The following is an 18,567-nucleotide window of genomic DNA, read 5'->3' as shown; positions in this document are numbered from 1 at the left end:
CTCGCGTTCCGCCTCCGTCCAACCTCCGACCTTCTGGATTCAACCCGCTTCCCCATCCCGCCCCTAAGCCAACCCCAGAGCTCCCCTCTATTGTGCACCCGGTCTCCCGGACTGGGAGGGTCCCGGCGCACGTCCTGCTGGATTCCGCAGCTTCGCTAGGGTCTGGGAGGCCTCCCTCTACTCCCCCGGGTGGAGAGGAGGCGAGGACAGCAAAGTGTCCCCCATGCTGCCCGCGAGCCTCTAAGTGAGAGCGCTGGGTCGCTGGGCGGGGTGTGTGGGAGAGAGAAGGAGAGAGAGAGAGTGTGTGTGTGCGTGTGCGCGCTCGTGTGTGTGTGTGTGTGTGTATGTGTGTGCGCGCGCGTGCGCGCGCGCGCGCGCGCACGCTGGCGCGCAGCGGGAGGGAGGGAGAGGGGGATGGAGGGGGGGCGGCGGGCAGAGCAGGGAGGGGGCGGGCGGGCAGCGGGGCGGGAGGCGGGGAGGCTCTGGCTTGAGCAGTGACACTCCGGAGTGCACACACAATCCCCGCTCGAGCCCCAGAGAGCGGTGCGCGGAGCCGGGCACCGGCCGCGTTCTTCCCCTCGCCGGGCGCCCAGGACCAGCGGCCGCCCGCAGACCCGCCGGCGCCGCGGCATCCTCCCGCACCCGGCCCGCACGCTAGGCGCCCTTTGGCCGCTTCCCGGCTCTGCCCGGTCCCCGGCCCGCGCCGCTCCCGCTCCACTTCGCTGCAACTTCGGCGGCCGCACGCCGCTTGCTTTTCGCCAGCGTTTGAAGTTAGCGGCGCTGGCCGCAAAGTTGGGACACTGCGGCCGGCTGATTCCTCTCTTCGGCTTCCGCCCTGCCCTCCTGTCCCCTCGGTTCCTGGGTAAGGCGCTGGGCATCTTGGCCAGAGCCGGGACGTGGACCGTTCCGCCAGCCGCACCTCAGGGTGGGACCTTTTCTCTTCCCCACTGGAAAAGCAAACCGACTTCTTTCAGGTAAGTGCGAGAGGAGCGCAACCCCGACTCCGCACACCTTAGCCCGCCACCCCAGTACGGGCACAAGGGCGTTCACACCCGGGGCTCAGCCGGGGTCCGAGGTGGAGGCGCGCGCCCCAAGCCAGGAAGGGCCCAGCGAGGTCCCGGGGACGCCTGACCCAGAAGGGTAGCGGGCACGAGGGGCGTGCGGCAGGTCGGACTCGGTTCTTCTGGTTTCGTGGCGGGGCGGCTCCGTGGGGTCAGGAGGTGGAGGGAGAGCGCGCGGCCCGGGGCTCTGGGAGCCGCGTACGGTGCGGTGGAGTCGGGGAAGCCGCAGAGCCTCCACCCGGCTCGGCCTGGACGCTCTGCCTCCTGCGGGGCAGGCTGTCGCCTCCCTCGCAGGACTCACGCCAGTTGTCTGCCGCCAGAGAAAGTCAGCAGGACCCGGGTCTGGGGGCGCCCGCGCGGGGGGCGAGGAGCGCAGGGTCCCGCAGCGCCAGGCGTCCCGCTCGGCCTTCCCAGGGACCCCGCTCGGCTCGGCGTTGGTCCTCTGCGTGGCTGGCGAGCGGGGCGGCCGGGGTTGGCTGTCCTGTGACTCAGAGCAGAGCGCCACGGAGGGGACGCCCGCCCGCCGGGCCACCGGCGTCGCCCCTCGCCCCGTCTGTGCGCGAGAGGGGTTCGCCCCGGCCTGCGCCTGCTTTTCTCGGTGCTGAGCTTCGCCGCGGACCCAGCCGGAATGCGTGGCTTCGGATTCCCGCTGCTTTGAGGGTACTTGGCAACTGCGGGATTCGGGGTGCGAGTTGTCTGCACGCCGCCCAGACCCAGGCGAGAGCCCCTCGGGGTCCCGCGGCGGCTGCGCCCGGCCGCCGAGACCAGGGAGTCCTCGGGCACCTCCGCGGGGCGCTGGGCTGGCGCGCGCCCGGGTCGCGTTCCCCTCCCGCCCCCTTCGGGACGCTGTCCATCTCCTGCTCCGGGCTGTCCGGCTCCCAGGAAGCTAGACCTCGAGCGGGAAATGAACCTGAGCAAATGTCTGGTTTTGTTTCTTGGAGTTCTTTTTAGCGACTTGGGCTGGTAAAGCTGTTTACTCCTCATCTTTCGGCCCCACTGGATCACAATGGAGAATTTATTTTTTCATTTGTCTGGCTGCTCTCACCAAACACTGCCCACTCTCCCCGCCCTCCTCCTGGCCTCGCTTGCTGAACCCTTTTTCTTTGGGGAGGAGGGAATCTCCCACCTCCTCCTCCCTCCTCCTCCTCCCTGGTCCGGGGCGCCGTGAGAACCAGGGGAGTCGTCAATGGAAGTAAATAAGACCCGCTCTTCTCCGCCCCCTTCCAACAAGAGAAGTCCTCCCTGGCTCCTAGAGGTAGATAAAACATCTCTCCCGGGGGAGCGGAGCCGAGGACTTGGTGGGTCGAATTGTTTTATTATCCTGAAGGAAGTGATGGATGGATGGGAGGGGCGCGATGTGTGCAGCAGGGTGCTGAGGGCGACCGGTATTTATTATTATTAATTATGTTTATTAAGAGCGATAATAAGGCCATCACCCTAGCTCAGGACTGTGTTTACACTTGGTTTGATTTTATGTCAGTCTCTTATGACCGTGGTTTCAGAAAGTGAAAACACCAAACGGGATTAATTCCTCACACTCACTCTGCATATGGGATTCATCAAACCCCCAAAGATACTGTCATTTACAAAGTTTCAATCCGTGAACTTTTAGAAGGTTGCAGTCTTATGAAATGTCATTTACCTTCCTCTGCCTTCTTAAAGTTTAAAAAAAAATTCTCAACATAATTAATTATGGTCCCAATTCCCATTTTCAATCTAAACCTATATTCAGGATTACATTAAAATATCCCATCATTGTTCTCTAAAAGTGATGCTTATGAGTTTGAATTCCTAGTTGGGGGAGGGGGACAACTGGGAATGAGGGGCCCAGAAGTTAGAGATTAGTACTATTTCAAATTTCTCTCAAAAACCTCTTGCTTCTTGCTTTAAAGAAAGACATTCCGGGCTCCTTCTCTGCACAGTGCCGAGCTCCGTGAACGTCCTTAATCTTTTCCACACACTGAAGCATAACAGCTTGCAGCCTTGTCCCATTATTGTTTTCATGTTTGTGTCAGGATGTTTTATTCATTAAACCTGTACGTCAAAGGCTGAGGCTCAGCGTGGCACAACGCTCTGTTTTAATTAGTAACTATCATAAAAAAGAAGCTATAGCTCTGTAATGGGCCTAAATTGCTATGAATTATGTGTGGTTTAAATTACGCATTCGTTTCAGCAGAAATGAAACCACGAATATAAAACATCTTTTAATCACTTGCAGATTACAGCTTTTATCTCTGAAGACGTAACAAAATATATAATTGAAAAATACCCTCCGATGAAGGAGGGAAGCCCCCACCCGTGGCTGTTTGCCCTGGGTCCTGTTAGCACTCTGTGCTGAAGCATGAATGTTAAAGAGGAAAGACCCCATCACCAGCTTGCCCAGACCCTGCCAGGGTCTGCATCAGAACCCGAGCTGTGGGTCAGTCTTCAGATGACCGTGGAGAGACGTCGTCAGTGGCATCCTGAGCCTGGCAGTTCAGACCTCAGTTTTCTCACTTGAATTCTTCCACCAGACCCTGCATAGGAAGGGAAAATGTGTTTTAGGACTTTAACTAATTGTTTGAGATGAAGGAGAGAGACAGAACTGGAGTGAACACAGAGTGGCTTTATTGCTGTCGAGGTTGGTGCTATTCAGCCTACTCAGAGAGCAGAATTTAAAAAAAAAAAAAAAAAAGCACAATAGTCTTGTTGCCACCCTTATTAGAAGAAAGGTCTTTTCCATCTGGGTGTGCTGGGTGGTCGCTGGGGATGGGGTAGTGTGCCTGGACCACAGCACAGGAGCCGATGGAGGGGGGTCAGTCTCCCTTCCTTCGTCTTCCAGATGGGGCCGTTGATTCCAGTGACCAAGCCCTGTGTCCCCAACCTTCCTGCTCCCTGTCTCCCTGTCTGTCTTGCCTGGGAGAGCCCTGCGCCAGCAGGGACAGCTGGTTGAGTAAGGAACCTGGCCACCCGCTAGGCACCAGGAAGAAGATGCGTGGCTGGACCTTCTGTGTCAAGCCGCCGGCAGGCAGAACATGCAGCCCGCTCAGCTTGCTCATTTGACCTTGAAATAATTTCTAAAACCTTGAAGTGTTTATTTTGGAGTGATTGTTGTGAGGAACATAACTTATCCTTACCCTGTTGGTCCCCAACCATGTAGTAGAAACCACAGCACCTTTGAATAGTTACAGAGTAAACCGTAACAAATTGTTGCTTTGAAAACTGATTTCAAAATCCAACTCCTCCAGTATTTAAATACTCCCTCCAAGAATATGCTGTATTTGTGCAGCAAAGCAGCGCACATTCCGCTTTATTTTTGCTCTATATTACAAATGGAAAATGAAACCACGCGAGGGTGTGTGCAGTCGTACTTGGATGTCGCTTTCCACCAGGGAAGAAGAGAGGAGACTTCACTGCTGCTGTTAAAGAGATGATCACACAGTGGGGCCTGAAACAAGACTGCTGAGATCCCGTGGCATCACGTAGTTGACCATCAACCCCGTTATATTTTTTTGGGGAAATCACCCCATTTCAGTGTGCTCTGTGTGTGTTCAAATGTGTGCAGACTCACGAGTCCTGGAATTTGCTGTTCCAGAGCCCACAGGGCCCGAGCCAGGGCCGAAAGCAGGTATATTCTTGGGTACTCACTTCCTGAACACAGAACCCAAAGATGCATACCTTCCCTCTTCCTTTTGTGTTTTACTAAAAACTGAAAACCAAAAATCCATGAATTTTAGTTCTTTGAAGTACTTAGAAAATAGGAAATGTATGTAGTCATATAAATTCGGTCAAGATTTTTCTAAAAGTTATTTTGCATTTAAAAAATTAAGGGTAAAGAATGTGAATAAAAGTAAACCAGCAATACAGCAAGACATTTCCTGAGGTTTTCCCTGTGGGCTGAAGAGATAGACCTGACCACAAACAGCTGGGTGCTAGGTCCTGATGTGGTGCCTGGTGTTTAAAGAACTCACTAAGCTCAATTCGATCTAAACTTCTCTCTGAATTCTGCAAGCCTCCCGTTCATGGGAAAGCTATGGGAACTGTCCCTAGTTCACATGTCACTGTCCTTAAGTAACTTCCTGATCCTTCCGAAACAGATTTATTTTAGTAAGCTGGTAACTAGCTCTTGGCTTTTGTTTATCAATATTTTCATGTAGAAACTTTGAACATGATGCTGATTTAATGTTTCATCTATTTATCTGAAGTGTTCTGGCCTCACTTGTGAAAACTCTGGATTGAATCTTTTCTTTAAAAAACAAATCTGTGGCTAAAGTAGCATAATTGGATAAATGTCAAATGTGTCTTGTAATTCTTCCTCTGAAATAACTTGCTGCCTTTTTAGAGTGATGAGAAAATGATTCATTTTATAAAACAAGGTTCTATTAAGTTTGGAAGGAACTCTATAAGAATATATTATGCACTATTAGAAATAAACTAATGTGAGTGGAACTACGGGGCACCGCCCTGCAGTGTAGAGGCATTTAAACACAATAACCAGGTTACAGAAACTGAGTTAGAAGCATGCACATTTCTGACTGGGAGGATTTCAGTTCACACCACATGCTGGTGACGGCTGAAGTGCAGGGAGACGGTACACATTTGTGGGTTTCTTCTAAGAGGAAGTCATTACAACAACACTCTCTTGCAGCTGTGTGCTGGGAGAATACACACTCTGCGGCCTAAAGACGCAGCCCAGACAGGGACTCCAATCAGTGTGAGTTCTATCAACAGTTAAAAGCCACGTTCCTGTCTAGTGTCCTCCGAGGCAACACCCTTGCCTACACAGATGTAGGTAAAGTGGTACTGAAGTAGATAGATCTGACCTCAGAAAGACCTGTGCAGTGGTTTTTAAGTCACGGTGACTTTTAGAATCATAACACAGGAACCATGAGCAAGTCTGTTTTATGCCCAGACTGGGGACACGGTGTTCCGACAGTTAGCACACACCAAGGACAGCACAGGGACTGACTTGGAAGCACTGTGTTTAAGAAGGACCCGGTTGGTTCAGGAGCAGCCCTTCTGCTTGGCTGCTGCCGGTGTGAGATGGCCTTGGCATGCCCATGATCGTACATCACGCACACCACTGTGACACCAGCCCCACCGCATGCACGCTTTGGGGATGGCCTCCGTGCCTCCTGAGGTCAAGGCATGTGCAAAATAAACACTCAGATTGCCTTGGGGGATGGTGTGCATTTTACCCCAGCAATGAATGACATGACTTCTAATCAGACTGTCAGTCATGCCCCCCAAAATATGTCACTCAAACATAAATGTCCTCTGCCCATTCACATAATCTTATGTAAAATACATTTAAAGACACAGTGAAGACATGTTTATGGGTAGGGATACACTAATGTGTGTACACGTGTTTGGCAAGGAGACCTGAGTGTGTCTGCGTGTCTGAACCACAACTTCCGTTAAATCACAGCACTCGCTCAAACTTATCAGTATCATCAAAAGCTTCAGATTCACATCATTCAGAACTGGATCCCATAACTGAAGAGGCATGTGTGGCCACAGTGGAGACAGACACACATGGGGACAGCAGTGTTGGTGCAATGCCTGTCCCACTGGGTAAGGCCCACAATGGCTCATCTCTGCCTGCCTGGGTCTCTGACATGCAAGTTCCACTGATGATGTTTGAAAGTTTGAAAAAATAGGTTGCTTTATCGTGGAAAAATACAACCACCTCTTAAATGGGAGATAAAAGTGTAATCTGTAACAATCGCAATGGCAGGATGCTTCATATTAGGTGACAGGTGTGTCACCTACAGGAAAGCCACCTGTCCCAGGTGTACTCAAGCCTTCTCAGGAGACTAAAACACAATCTCTTAATTATTAATGTAATTTTATTTTCAGAGTCTCTTGTAACTAGAAAATACCTTTCAATGGGGAACCATAAGCTGACATAGTTAACCTCTTACAAAGGTGTTTAGTAGCTGGATAAAACCGATGGAAACGAGGCTACCTTAAGACAACTTTTAGGGAGAAATAATATTTAATTGAGCTTCTTTGGCCTTTCCTCTTCTGAACAGCCTACCTCTTCCATTTCTCTTTGGAAACTCTGTCTGGTATTTCAGTACAAGTTACCCCAGGGCCTGCTTCACTGGTCACACTTAGAATTGCACTCGGTTGAATTTGCTGCTGTTGCCATCTTGAGAATCTCACTTTGGAGCAGGGAGTTTTGCCCTGGGCCCCACAGATTCTGTAAACTGTCCTCATTATGCCGTGGTGTGAATTCAGGCATAGAATTTCGATGTCCAGGAATTAGGCCATTGGAGATTATCTCGGCAAGTGTAGGCCCGGAGAATACTTGCATTTAAAATCTCGAGTTCAAGTAAAATGAAAGATGCTGGGTACTCCTTCAGCCGATGTGCCGGCTTCCCACGGCGTGAATCCCGCCCATCTCACAGCTTCTGAAGACGTCACCAGAGGCCTGAGAGGCTGCCTTTCACAGGACTGAGGGGCAGGGTGCCACCTGAGGTGCTGGTGTTCAGGTCACTCCTTTAACATTCACCTCTGTGGATGAAGATGTGAGCTGTGAATCTTAGCTAGTGGACAGATTAACCACACGTCAGAGGGTCAGGGACCCACAGAACCTGGCAGAGGTGACCGTCCCTACAAAGTGAAAAGGCCAGGCAAAGCCGTGACATCATAACCAGCCTGACATCATCACGCCTCCCCTGGATGTTACTAGGGGAAGATGTGAAGGGCGCCTCCCGTGCCCCGCGGTGGACCAGGACTCTCGAGTCAGTCCAGAGCACTGAGTTGTACGTGAAGGTGTCTTTCCACTGTTACAGTGCTCAGAGGTTTGGAGACCACACAGTGCAGACACCCTCTACAGAATGAGAGGTCTTGGAAAGGGGGGAACAGGAAGCTGAGAAAGCCCCCAAGTGAATGACCAAATTATACTGCCTATTGTGTGCATGTTTGAATATGCAACAATGAACTCACTGCTGTTTACAGTCAATGCACCAAGAGCAGCTTTTAAAAAGGAAAAAAAAAAAAGACGTAGGATAAATTTTTAAGGAAGAATTAAGATAAATAAAATAAAATATGTAAGATCTTAAAAAATATTTAAATGTCCCTAATAAAGCAGTTACTCTCAAGCATTTCATAGTTCTGTCATCAATAGATGTCGAACCCATTGTGTTCTGAAATTCTGAAAATGTCAGTATTCTGAAAGTTTTGAATAATGCTCTCCAACTTTTTTCATGTATATTATTACATTTTGAAAATGTTCTTTGAAACGTCACTGTTTTTCAGTAACACCAGTCATTTGCTGAAGCTGAGGTTGTTTCTTGTGTTTGATTTCATGGTGTGGATGACAGTGCGCGTTGCCGCAGCACCCTGGGCCTGTAGCTCAGGGTTCTCTCTAGTGTGTTTCCACATCTGTCACTTTAGCAGCCTGTGACGTGACGTCATATGCTCCTGCTCATGAGAAATCCGAGACCCAGTCTCAGTGAAGAGACAACCTAAACACACAGAAACTTTAAACAAAGTGGTAACTCTCTGGCTTCAGAAGCAAAATTGACAGAAATGTCTACCAATTTCAGGGTGAGATGAAGGGTCACATTAATTTGCATGGACATGATTTGTTTAGAATTTCTCACAACTTAATGATTCAAAAATGCCTTTTAGGTAGCCTAAGTCCACAAGCTCATCCCCATGGTATGCCATGCACTCAATGTTGGCTGGTTTGTTTGGGGTAGTAATTTATTAGTAAGTGTTTTAAGGAAGCTGGTTAAACTCTTTCACTTTTAAATTATTATTTAAGGTAGAATATGAACACATTTCAGAATAAAAACCCCTCTGGTTCTGAAGGACAGACGGGACTGGCCTTGATAAATAGGTAGTCGTGCTCCACATCTGTCCTTCTGGAAAGGCTTACTTGACGGGGACGTCACTGATGGCGAAGTGGGTGTCAGCCCCGATCACAGCAGGCTCCCAGGTAGACCTCCCTAGCCCCCGACTTCGCCACTGCCATCACACAAGTTATGCAGCGTCGTGAAAGGCAAAGGACATTACCCGTTTTCTGCATGAAGTCTACTTATCGCCATGAAATGACCTCTCGAGGCAGATCCCCTGCCCTTCTTCAGCCTTCGATGGGTCTGACCACCAGCCATCACGTCAGGGTGTTAAGTGCTCCGAGATACCTAGGAGACAAGTTATCTGGAGAAGGAAACAAAAAACACATTTTCTTTAGTAAGCAGAGCATAATAAGAAAAACTTGGATTAGAGAAATGGGCTATAAATTTACCTGAGACTCACAATCCACGATATGGAAACGCTGCTTTTGTGCCAGGTGGCAGCAGTCACCACGCTGCGGGATCCCCTCTGACTGGGGTGGAGCTTGCTGGCGGGTCACGGTGGCTCCGGCAGGGCTTACTGGTGGTTCACTAGCTTTCCGCTGCCTCACTGGCTGGGTGGCAGTCCCCTGTAAGGGGTAAGAGCTGAAGTTAGGTTCAGTTTTAGGACTTTTTAAATAGATGATTTCGACAGTATTGGATGGGATTGTACCTTTCAATGAACTGATGAGAGCCATTGCAGACGGAGGGAAGGATGCTCTAGATGTTCTGTAAAGGCCTTTATAACAGGAAAGAAGACGCTCTGGCTCCGGAGGCATTTATACACACCCATGTGAACACGGCAGCCCTGAGCTCCGGTCGTCCTCCAGGGAAGATCTCCACATTTAAAGTGTGCCCACACTTTCGAGGCAGGGACAACGGTGGGCAGCCTGATGACCCCCTTTCCTCCGGCCCTGCGATCGGCCTGCTGCAGCCTTCTCCTGATGTGCCCCCAAAGCCATGGGTTGTCGTCCCCCTGGTGGCTGAAGGCTCATATTCCTGTATCATTTCATCATACTTTGATATCATGTCTTCCTTAAAAATGACTGTGGGGTCTGTTTGCATCGTCTGTCCTCTGAAAGTGTCCTTTAAAAACATCATCTCTTAATCCAGAAATAATAATGCAGACCATTCCGGGAACCGGTCCTGATCCACAGCTCTCTAATCTGAACACGTGCCTCTCAAATCCTCTCGTGCGTCCAGGCCTGGGAAGCCGCAGCACGTCCACTCTGAGCCGTGTTAATCCAGCTTTGTTCATTAAGCTGTGGATGTCCTCAGATGCGGTGGATGGTCAGATGCACAAACTCCTTCTCCTCGCTCTGTTTGAAGAAAGCAGCTAGAAGGTGACCTGCTGTTGGGAAGGACTTGGCACTAGTTTGAGAGACTGGCCACACTCTCTGTAGGTGAATAGAAGACACCTTTGAAAAGCACATTCACCGCCTCTGTTTCATTTAGTCTCCTAAATGTTCAGTCCGAGAACGGTGATCCCCGCTTTGCCGACAAGGGAACAGTGAGAGAGGAGGGACTCCAGCTACAAAAGCCAACCTGGCTCAGACGACCGTGGGCCTGTCCACGCGAGTCCTCTTACCCCGAGTCAGGGATATTTTCTTCTTTTGCTTTGGCAGCTTTTAAACTCCTCGAACTTGGATAAATGAAAGTAGCAATCGCATGATAGTGAAGGACAGAATCGTGTAGAAGAAAAAAAAAAAACACCAAGAACGAAATAAAATTCAGATGTTGGTTAAAAAAAAAATCAGTCCTGAATCGATGGGAAAGATCGAGGGGAGAAAGAAGAAGGCCCCAGCTGGTGTGGTGGCCCTGGGTAATCCGGCTCGGGGAGGCTGAGGCAGGAGGCCTGAGCAGCTTATCCTCATGGAGAAAATGAAGCTTTAGGAAGGGTCCGCGGAGCTCCGTGGGCAGCACTCACCCAGCACCACATGGCTCAGGGAGCCCACCTTGGCTGGGTACTGGGTCCTCCTGGGCCGTCAGAACCAGGGTCTCCTCTTTCCAGAGCCGCAGCTGCCTTTGTTTCCAGGGTGAGGGGCTGGGGAGGAGGGCCCTGAACAATCACATGTAAAGACAGTGACTCTTCATTCCTTGTTTTTCCCACAAAAAAAGACAATTGCATACGTGTATCTCCCCCCGCCCCCTTTAATTCTAGAACTAAGGATTTAGGGTTCGGCCGTGATGACTACTCGGGTTCTTCTCACTTTCCATTATGGATTATCTCTTAATCTTGGTGACCTTAAGTTGCTGTAATAGGCTGTTGATATTTTGGGAGTTCAAAAATGAAATGCGTCCTCACGGGACCAGGAAAGACGTCGACAACTGGGCTACTCAAAGTATGAGCTTTGCCTTGGCAGAACCTGTCCCAGATCCCACCCAGACCCCCTGAGCCAAGGTTGCTTCCTCTGGGATATCTGGGCGCGTGTGGGCACTGGAAGGACTGGGAAGCACTGGTCTAGACCATTCCTCTGCTTAGGCAGAATGTATGGTGGCCACACCAGAAGGTCCCCTCCAGGGGGAAGCCCAGGCCGCAGGCCTGCACCGCTGCAGCCAGATGTGGGCAGCCCCTCCTGCGTGTGCTCCATCCTCCCAGGGCGGCTGTGCCCATGCCTGCCCCTGAGCTCCACCCACGACGGTAGGACATCGTTCCACACTAGGACCTTATCGTAAGCTCAGCAGTTCTAAAATTGTCCCAAACATCTACACCTGGCTTCGTACTCACCTCCGTGGTCACTCGGTGAGCTGGCTCCCTGAGGGTGGTGGGGTCAGGGGGTGTTTTCAGTTTCCCCGGATGGGAGCCTCCCTCGTGGCGTCAGCCCTGCGACTGCCCAGGCACAGGTGGCACCCACTTCACCTTGGGGACGTCACGTGCTCAGTTAGAAGATGGTCTGTGGACCGCGTGCAGCTGTCCGTGCAGACTCGGGTCGCGCAGGCAGGAGCTGCCAGCATGGAAGGGCCTGGCTGGGAGCAGGAAGCAGGAAGCAGAGCGTGAGGAGGCGGGGACACCCGGTGGCAGAGTGGGTGGGGGGACTCCGCCTGCCCTGGACTCCCCCTGAGGGGGTGGGAGGCCACTGACCTACTTGGAGCAGAAGAGTGAAACGGGTGGTGGTGACTCAGGCCGCAGGGTTAGAAATACAGACCAAGGACGGAGGGGGAGGCTGGAGTGACCGGGGCAGCTAGGCGAGCTGCCGCAGCTAGGATGACTTGAGTGTTGGCACTGGGCTGAGGAGAGCGAGGACTGGCAGGATGGATAGGATGTCACAGCACCAGGAGACGGGAACCCGGTTAGCCCGAGACCCTAGTCTAGCCATGGAGGGCTGCACCCCAGCAGGGGGCGTGGGGCACTGATTTTCTTTCTTTCTTTCTTCCTTTTTTTTTTTTGGTACCAGAGATTGAACCCAAGGGCACTTTACTACTGAGCCACATCCCCAGCCTGTTTTATTTTGTTTTACTTATTTATTTTTTTGAGACAGAGTCATGCTAAGTTGCTGAGGCTTTGAACTCGAGATCCTCCAGCCTCAGCCTCCTGAGAGGCTGGGATTACAGATGTGCGCCACCAAGGCAAGCTCACGTGCTAATTTTCACTCAGGTCGGACTCCAGCTGCCCTGTGGGGAACTTCTGCCACATTTCAGCCTCCGTGTGGTCCCTGCTCCACCCACAGTCCTGCCCTAAAGGTCTTCTGTTGGAGGAAGGAAGGGGGGTACTGTTCCTCTAGGCACACAACCACCCTGAGCCAGCCCCCAGCCAGATGGGGACAAGAAGGAATATAAAGTACGGATAGATCAGGTGAGATGGGACCGGCCCAAGAGCCACGAAATCTGGCTTCCTAGAGGAGGGATTCTGCCTCCTTGGCCTCTGGGTTCCCGGGGGATCTCAATAGGCACTTGATAAACAGGCGCTGACCTCCTGACAGTGCACACACAGCCCAGAGAAGAGACCATCTAAGTAAACACCACGCTGCCGCCATCCTAGGAGATCTCCGCGGTTAGGTTCCTAGCTGTTTCGCAGTCTCCTGCGGAGAGTCTGGCAGTCCCTTGCTCTGCGGGAACACTGCCCTCCCTTCAGGGTGGCATCTTGTCAGATCAGCCCTTAAGCCACCACCTCCACTCTCCTTTGCGCTAATGCCCTGCTGGCCTCTGGGACGAGCTAAAGGGCCAGTGGCCTCTAATCGTCTTTCATCTGATCATGGGCCTGAGAGCAGCTGGTGTCCTCCTGGGCTTGGCTGTGGCCACTTGTTCCTCTCCTGGTGAGATGCCCGAGCTGCGGTGAGCCAGGGCTGTCCTCTGGCCCCGGGGCCCCCTGGGTGGCTGAGGGGGGCAGCAGATTCCCAGGTGCGAGGCCTGGGTGGCTGAGGTCTGTCCTCCCTGCCTCCCTCTGTGTCCTCGCTGGTTGGAAGTCCCTTCTCATCTGTGCTCAGCCCAGAGGGGCCTCCACCCCACTTCCTGCACTCACCTCTGCCTCTCTGGCTGCAGGGATCTCCTCCTGTGGCCTCCTGGGGTTGCTGGCCTGCCCACCGTCTCTACCCACTGGTGCGGGCTGCAGGAGTCCCAGGACCCTGCCCAGGGCACCCGGGTGGGGAGCCCTGCAGGCCACCCAATGCCCCTGGAAAGGCCCCGCTGAGGACCTTCAGTGTATTATGTCACAGATCATAAAAGGTTTATTTGGTCCAACCTCATGGAAGATACGGCCCATGTGTTCAGCAGACGGAGGGGCAGAACCCCAGACCAGGCCTGGCACGGAGCAGGGGTGCCGTGAACAGGAAGGAGCCGGCACCGTGCGTGGGTGGTGGCCAGGGGAAGTGGACGCCTTTCCTCTCTCAAGGGTCTCCTGAGACAGGTGGAGACCGGAGCCAGGTGCGCTGTGATGGGCGGTGGAGAGCTGGGTCCTCTTAGAGCTGTCCCGCCACCGCGCCTGAGCCGCCTCCAGATCTGACCTTGCTGCTACGGACCCTCAGCCCGTGGCGTCAGCACCGTGTCCTGCGGCCATCGGCCACCATCTCCGTGAACACTTGCTCTGTCGTCACGACGTAAGGAGAGGTCACTGGCTGTCCCCAGGTCCTGGAGCCGTGTCCACCCCCGGGGCCTGCCAATCACTTGTCACACCTGCAGGGAGACGGCGGTGGACCTGTCTGCCCTCTTGTCCTCTGAGCCCTGCCTTTCTCCCTCTGCCTCTCAGTCACCTCCTGTGGCCCGTGGCTGTCCCTCTGCTGGGGCCTGAACGGTGTCCAGTGGCCTGGTCACAGGGCACGTGACAGGTGTGGCTGGTGGGTTTACTTAGCCATCTGTTTGGATGTACTTTAAAGAGATCCAGCCACACATTCCAAATCATTTGACTTTCTCATCAAATTTCCCTCCATGACTTCTGTGTCTGCCTTCCTCCTGCTCGGTCCCCGCAGACCACCACTTTCCAGAGCTGGAACACACTGGAGACCCGGCCTCAGACAGGACGCCCACCTTCACTTGGGGTAAGAGTCAAAGAAGCAACTGTGTGTGCATGTGTGTGTGTAAGAGAATGTGTGTGTACACATGTGTGTATGTGAGTGTGCATGTGTGTGTATGTGAGAATGTATGAGTGTGCACATGTGTATATGTGACTGTGTGTGAGGGTGTGTGTATATGAGAATGTGTGTTGTGTGTGTGTGTATGAGAGTGTGTGAGGGTGTATGTGAGAATGTGTGTGTACACATGTGTGTATGTGAGTGTGCATGTGTGTGTATGTGAGAATGTATGAGTGTGCACATGTGTATATGTGACTGTGTGTGAGGGTGTGTGTATATGAGAATGTGTGTTGTGTGTGTGTGTATGAGAGTGTGTGAGGGTGTATGTGAGAATGTGTGTTGTGTGTGTATGTATGTGAGAATGGGTGTGTGTATCTGAGATTGAGTGCACATGTGTGTGTGCGTGTGCGTGTGTAAGGAGGTCCTCAGTACTGAGTGTGACACTGACATCAGTGAGGACAGGTCTGCCTCTGGGAAGCTGTCTCCACGCCTGTGCAGACAGGTGTGGGAGTACCTAGGTGGAGACGTGCAGATGTGGTGCACTCTCCTGTGTGTGCAGGACTGAGGACTGGGGATGAGCTGCGGCCCAGCCCTCTTTGGTTTGGGTTTTGAGGCAGGGTCTCTCTGGGCTGCCCGGGCACCTGGCCTCTGAGTGGCTAGATGGCGGCGGTGCTCGGGCTTTCTACCCACCTGCCTGGCTGCTTCACCCGGGCCCTTCTCCTCGCTCCTCCTGTCAGGAGAGCACCTGGCTCCTCCCGCTCTGTGCCGACACCTCTCTTGATAAAGGGTGGGTTGGGCAGGCGGCTGCCCACACGTCACCTGATGCCACTTCTGCCAGGCGAGGTCCCTCTGTTCTCGCTCGTGCTTGGTCCTTAAACATGTGCGGGTGCCGAGGCTGACGCGGTGTCACATCCGACTCTGTCACTCTCCACTCCTCTGCGGAGGCTGGTGGCCTCCCTCTGCCGTGGGTGACTGCAGTCCCTTTGTCCCATGGCTCTGCTTCCAGGAAGATGAGGTATCTTCCCTCTGTGAGTCTTTCCCTGACATCCATTTCCTACCGGACAGACAGACAGCGTGGATGAGCTCAGGGTCCTCCCCCGCTCCAGGGGCTTCATAAAGAGAAGGATCCCACTCTGGCCACCCGCTGTCCAGGACATACAGACAGCGTGGATGAGCTCAGGGTCCTCCCCCGCTCCAGGGGCTTCATAAAGAGAAGGATCCCACTCTGGCCACCCGCTGTCCAGGACATACAGACAGCGTGGATGAGCTCAGGGTCCTCCCCCGCTCCAGGGGCTTCATAAAGAGAACGGTCCCACTCTGGCCACCCGCTGTCCAGGACAGACAGACAGTGTGGATGAGCTCAGGGTCCTCCCCCGCTCCAGGGGCTTCATACAGAGAACGGTCCCACTCTGGCCACCTGCTGTCCAGGACAGACAGACAGCATGGATGAGCTCAAGGTCCTCCCCCGCTCCACTCTGGCCACCCGCTGTCCAGGAGGCTACCCCCACTGACGATGGCTTCACTTCCTCATTTTGGTCTCAGCATCAGTGTCATCTCCTCCACCAAACCTGGAAGTGTTCCCTCTGAAGTCACTGTTTCAGGCTGGCACAGTGGTGGGGCAGGCGGTCCTCTTCCCACTATGGTGCTGTCTGTGTGTTGGCTGTGACTCTCCTGAACACACACTTCACGCTGTGCCCTGGGGAGGCCTGGCGTGCAGCAAGGGGACAGTACACAGACGTCAACGAACAACGCGCGACGTGCTGACGTCCTGGCTGGACGTGCGTAGACCCTTTGTCCCTGGGACAGTTCTTTGGGCTCAGTTTGCAGTGTCCGCCTGGCGGCTGACAAGTTGGTGTTGGCGACTTCCTTGTTCTCTGGACTTTAGCTCTTTGTCATTCTACAGAATCTACAGAGTACCTTACTTTACTTCTTGACTGAAATAGCTATTTTAAAAAAGTCAGAATTTTGGGGTGCTGTATATCACGGGGACTGAGCCTTTGACGGCCAAGAGTGTTGTAGATGCTCCCGGCAGCTCCGCGTCCCTCTTGGTTCGGTGGAGAACAAGGTGTGCAGGTTGTGAGCCACTGTGGGGAGCGCGGCAGGTCACCAGGAAACAGGGGTCACCAAGCAAAAGCAAGAATGGAGCCCCACAGGGCCCCTCCCTCGGGGCCGGGTGCTCCTGGGGTTGGCTCCTGCAGGGTCTCCCGCTCCCCGCCTCACCCTGGTGCGCTGAGGCCTTAGGCAGGAGGAGGCCGAGCAGGATGCGCACTCTGGCTCTGGGAGTTCCTCCCCAGGCGCATGTCTGCGGATCCCCCTATCCTGGCCGTTTCCCTGGTTCGCGGCTCTTCCTGGCAGCAGTGCTGGTGGGAACCCAGGTCACTTACTTTCTGCCGGCGTGGCCACATTTTAAAGTTAGAGTGCCTGAGCTGGCCCCTCGGTGGGCGGGCACCACAGGACCGCGTGCGTGACAGGGTGGAGACTGCACCTTGGCAGGTTCTGATGGTACGTGGCTTCTCTATTAATTTAATACCCTCTTGAAATGAGAGTCAGCAGCCGTTCAGGGGAGAGCTTGAGAAGGCTGGAGGTGCCGCAGTGGACCTGTGTGTGCCGGTCACTCACCCAGAGATCACAGGGAGAGGCGCCCTGGAGCTCTTCCTGCGAGCTGCCAGCATGTGGACAGGACCCCTGGTGCTGGGAGTTGGGGGCCCACTTGGCGGGTGCCAGAGCCCGCGCCCGGGCCATCCAGGAACCTCCTGTCCCCTGCTGGAGTCCTCTCCCCAAGCGTGGTCACAGTCTGCTTCCCTCCCTCACATTTCAGCCATGGCAAAGGATATTTTTAGATTTTTTTCCACCAACCAGCTAACTGCAGTCAACGTTCTCCTTGTTTGCAAAGACAACAAAACGCAACGGCGGCCTCTGGGACGCCACTGCGGCCGTAAGGCGCACCCACACCCAGGCTGGCCAAGGGTAGCCGTCTCTGCCGCAGGGCCAGGACCCTGCTCCGGGGTCGCCGCAGCTGGGGTCTTCCTCCGACCAAGGCTGCATCGGTTCTTTACAGCGAGATGAAATGCTTCAGATTCATTATCCAAAGAGGCCTGCTCGATTCAACCAAACACAAATGCCCTCAAGTTTAAAAATAGAAGTGGAAAAGACTAAACATTTGCATCTGAAGAGGAAAAGAAAATGACAGAAATCTCTGTGGCAGACCACTCCTTGAAATTATCCTGAGTTATAATCATGCACTTTCCACTGTCTGTAATTAAACATTAGATTTCATTTATTCCAGATGCATTTGCTGCAAGTAATTCAGAATGCCCCTCCTTCTTTTCGGCCATATACATTTATTTCAAGTCTGTGGCCTGGGTGCCTTCGGGGGCCCTCGTAGTCTTAAGGGAATCTCCATGTGTTGTGTTTTCTCATTGTCTACTTGGGGGACCACGATTATACTCATGAATTTGTCCTTTCTAACATGCAGTGTCAGTGCACCCTTGAGAACATCCTTAACAGGTCTGCTTGTGTCCTGCAAGGGACTGGCAGGGCCTTGAGGTCAGCATTAGAGAGGGAGGGAATTGCTTTTACCCGCTCCCACGTGTGGGGAGACTTGGCCACTGCTCTGTGGAGCCCGCGGCTTTGAGAAAAGCCTGGCCTTCCTCTCCTCCGTTGACAGAGCCTTGGAGCAGTTTACTTACCATATTCGCCAGTCCCTTGCACTGGTCAGGTGGTATCACTAAACAGCAGAATATACATATTAAGTAAGTGTTTTAGTGGTTTGAAATTCCCTTACTTTAAGATTTTCAATGAACTTTTGTGGTTAGGTCCATTGAATATGTTTTTAAAGTACTAGAAATTTACCAGCCATTTATACTTATTCACTGTTTACAAGCTCAGTTTCATGTAATAAATTTTTGGTGTTCACTAAGGAAATCAGAGGTTTGATCAAGATTGGCAGATTGACTACTTGACCTGTGTAATGACAGATGAATTTTGCAGCTACACACCTTGGAGCAAGTTTCTTGCTTTTAAGTATATAGCGTTTTTGTGGCAGTACAGGGAGTCATCCTGGATGCTTGGTTGATACAGCGGTGAGTTACTCTGGTGCCTTTAAGTTTTCCTTCTGTTTACACGTGACTGTTTGACAGTTCACAAGCATTTCCGCAGGTTGGAGAGAAAGGGGTG

General features: G+C 52.8%; 1 protein-coding gene across 1 annotated transcript in view; it reads left to right on the top strand.

Moving 5' to 3' along the window:
• The first annotated feature begins 825 nt into the window (after positions 1–825).
• Positions 826–18,567, top strand: part of Ndnf (neuron derived neurotrophic factor) — a 29,720-nt gene continuing 11,978 nt past the window's right edge. Inside the window, exon 1 of the mRNA XM_026411764.2 lies at positions 826–974. The gene's annotated coding sequence lies outside the window, so the exon portion shown is untranslated. The remainder of the gene's footprint in view (positions 975–18,567) is intronic.

This window comes from Urocitellus parryii, chromosome 10 (assembly GCF_045843805.1).
Source record: "Urocitellus parryii isolate mUroPar1 chromosome 10, mUroPar1.hap1, whole genome shotgun sequence".
Lineage (NCBI taxonomy): Eukaryota > Metazoa > Chordata > Mammalia > Rodentia > Sciuridae > Urocitellus > Urocitellus parryii.
The sequence above is the reverse complement of the archived record's forward strand: the minus strand, read 5'-3'. Positions and strand labels throughout refer to the sequence as shown.